The following is a 3356-nucleotide window of genomic DNA, read 5'->3' on the forward strand; positions in this document are numbered from 1 at the left end:
CCTGCCACCTTAGACGTGGGTTTGAGAACCTGTGCCCATAAATGCCAAATCATTTTTCCATTTAGTCATTGTTTTAGATGAAGTGTCACTTACTTGACTATTCTATCGGTCATGCCCAAATAATACAGCAGATATCTACAAGGAGATAAGTTTGTTCAACAGACTATGTCTTATTAAGTGATGTATTGTGAATTTTCCAACATCGTCCTAACAAAAATTAGGACCCCCCCCCCCCCATTTTTTTTTCTACTTTGTGTAGAACATATGTGAGCTGCTTCTCAAAACATTATGTATAAATGAGAGAAAGATTGGTACTTTAAAGAAACCATTGATGCTCTTCTGGACTGGAATACCGTTTTTCAATTAAAATTAATGTTTTTTGTGATGGTGAAATTGTTACCTTTATGATTACAGAAGTCAAAACATCAGATGATGATGATAGCTTACCATTTAAACTCCCCATCTCTTGGCAAGTCTGAATTAGAGGTCTCAGCTGTATCGGCCTTTCTAGTGGATTTGCTTAAAGAGGAGATAGCTTAAGTCATTAGGTACATATTCCCTGACATTCTAGAGGTCAACCTTGCACAGTGTGTGACATTAAAGGGCATAACTTATAGAAAGGGAATGGTACTCGCCCAAAGGACAGCAGGTGGATTGCCAGAATACTGAAAAACCATATCTGCATTGTACCACAGCATATTCTACATTGTCAGAGAGCTTGGTGGCTGGTACAGAGAGCACGACAGAGCTTTTGAGCTCCGCCCAGTATCCATAAGAATATACACTCTCGCTTCACTCTGTGAACTCCTTGATACTTATCCATTGGTTGACTATGAGATTGGATCAGTCCACATTGTGACTTTAAAAAGGCATATAGAAATAAAAGGTGTTCATATAAGTGTAATAGGTTCAGTCGCATGTATTTCATTAGATAAATTCTTCTTTTTTTATGTCTGATCTTTATAACTTTGACTATTGGGTATGGATAGCTTTATGAAAACTAAACTAAAATGATTCTTTCTGAATGTCTGATATGTAATTCTTTTTTGCCTACAGAGTCCTATGGGGAGTCCTATGGTCCTAAAGACTATTTTGGCTGACGGAACCTGTCGAAGGCTCACTCTCTAATGGAGCGCCTGAATCAACTGAGGATCTCATCGTTGAAGTCAAGAGACAGTGTTGTCTTCAGGGCAGTTTCAGACTTCAGTTTATGGATTCTTTGTTTGGGAATGAGTTTCTTAACCTTACCTCAGTTTCAGAAGTAGCAGACAAAGGGACTCTTAAAGCTATTGACATGTCAAAGCCCACAACATGGACATAAAAAAGAGTAACAGAGTTGGTGAAACTCAAGATGGAAAAGACTTTCATACAGAAGACATGAAGTTGTTCGTGATGCACCAATGGTGGAGGCTTTCATGGCAAGATGGCCTGATCTATTTGATTTCCATGAGGTAAGGTTTGCCTCATACACAGTGTTCTTGTGGTATTAGCCTAAAATGGTTAAGGCACAGCCCATTGACAGCCCATTTCTTCAGCATGAGTGATTGCAGCCTTCTTCCAGGTATTAAACCTTTGAAGCTCATTCTTCTGTGCTCATGTTTTCAGATCAACGCTGAGTTTAAGAGAATTGCCACCATCCCCCCTCAGACAAAGTTCCTGGCTCAGCTGGCTCTCCACTTGGACAACCTGGTGAAGTTGGTCAACAGAAGAGGAGAGCTTGGACTAATACTGAAAAGAATTGTGGCATAAATGGATAATGTAAGTGATAAAGCCTGAACATTCACTTAACATGGTAAATGGTCTGCATTTGTATAGCGCTTCACACTACATTCAGTCATTCACCCATTCACACACACTGGCAAGCTACATTGTAGCCACAGCTGCCCTGGGGCACACTGACAGAGGCGAGGCTGCCGGACACAGGCGCCACCGGGCCCTCTGACCACCACCAGTAGGCAAACATGGGGTTAGTATCTTGCCCAAGGATATTTGGTATGCAGCCAGGAGGCAGCCTGGGATCGAACCACCGACCTTCTGATTAGTGGCTGACCTGCTCTGCCACTTGAGCTACAGCCACCCATAATCCTCTTTGGATGAAACTTTATAATTGTGGAAGATTTCAAATGTTTTCCCATGATAAATTCTCTCATTTTGTATTTTTACATCTGCTTCTTTTTTTAACCTTCACTTTGTCAACTTATTATTAATTGCCAGTAAACCTATTATTAATTTGTGTGCCTTTACTTTAAAAACATTCATGTAAAGTACACTATTAAAACTTAAATGAAGGACAAGGGCTGAATGAAGATGCTAATTACATACATTTCATTTCAGTGTGAAGATGTTGATGCTGAGTGTGTCAAGGGAGTGTGTATCTACATGGGTGAAGACCCTGGCATGCTTATCCGGGAGTATGTGGTATGTACTTGTCTTTTTCTTTTCTTTTTTTTTTCGGACTTTCCACAGTGTCATATTACTTACTTGGCATGAAATGACTAACATGGCTTCTTTTTTACAGGGCATGGAAGAACGTGCCATCAGTGAGACTGTTGAAGACACCACTGTTTGAATTTATCTTCTTAAAGAGCAAGCTTCGGCAGATGAACAAGAGTTGTCCTTGCAGGCATCAGGGTGGCGAAGACTTTGGATAATGTAGCATTTGCTGTGATAATGCTATTTGGACTCATGTATGCATTAAACCTTGCCTACCCTGCGGACCTTCGCTACAACTTTGACGTTTTCCAGAAGGTTTTCATGGAACTGGATGGAGCTAAACTCTCTAAAGTTCTTGCTTTCAAAAACCATCTGTTTCATTGAGAAGTCAAAGACTGCACTTCTGCAATTCTTTGCAGTTTTTCATTTTGTGTTCAGTAACGTTATACTGCTTATGTTTTTATTGTTTTCCCCTCATGTGACTGCAATGCAGGATGATTTTTCCTTTTGGTATCATGTTGTAAGAAATTTTTACTGACTATTTTTAGCAATATGTTCTAAGTCAACCTTAATGTCCTGCTTACATGTTTAAAATGAAGATTAAAATTCATGTAGGTGTTTGGTATTAGTTATGTAACAATGTCATTTAAGGCTCAACTTAGTTGAAATCTTGTACAGGTAAATACTTAAGTACAGAAGCTGAAACTGTTGTCAAATATTACACAAGTTATATTTGTGTAAATCTGTTTATTCATAAAAGCGTGTTGCTTTTTTTTTTTTAGGTAGTCTTAATTTAGTTTACATTTTCAATTATGTAATTAATACAAATGTTATATGTAAGAGATGACAGGATCATCTATAAGCACTCTTTTATTTGCTGCTAAGGTCAGTTTTTTGTGAAATATTTGCAAATATATTCTCAA

The 3356-nt window shown here is 38.6% G+C and overlaps 1 long non-coding RNA gene across 1 annotated transcript; it reads left to right on the forward strand.

Moving 5' to 3' along the window:
- The first annotated feature begins 1041 nt into the window (after positions 1–1041).
- LOC120739503 lies at positions 1042–3138 on the forward strand. Its single transcript, XR_005697233.1, has 4 exons — positions 1042–1451; positions 1606–1758; positions 2335–2418; positions 2519–3138. It is a non-coding gene; the product is annotated as an uncharacterized LOC120739503 (long non-coding RNA).
- Positions 3139–3356: the final 218 nt, after the last annotated feature.

The sequence above is a fragment of the Simochromis diagramma genome, unplaced genomic scaffold, assembly GCF_900408965.1.
Source record: "Simochromis diagramma unplaced genomic scaffold, fSimDia1.1 OVJJ01000304.1, whole genome shotgun sequence".
Taxonomy (NCBI): Eukaryota; Metazoa; Chordata; class Actinopteri; order Cichliformes; family Cichlidae; genus Simochromis; species Simochromis diagramma.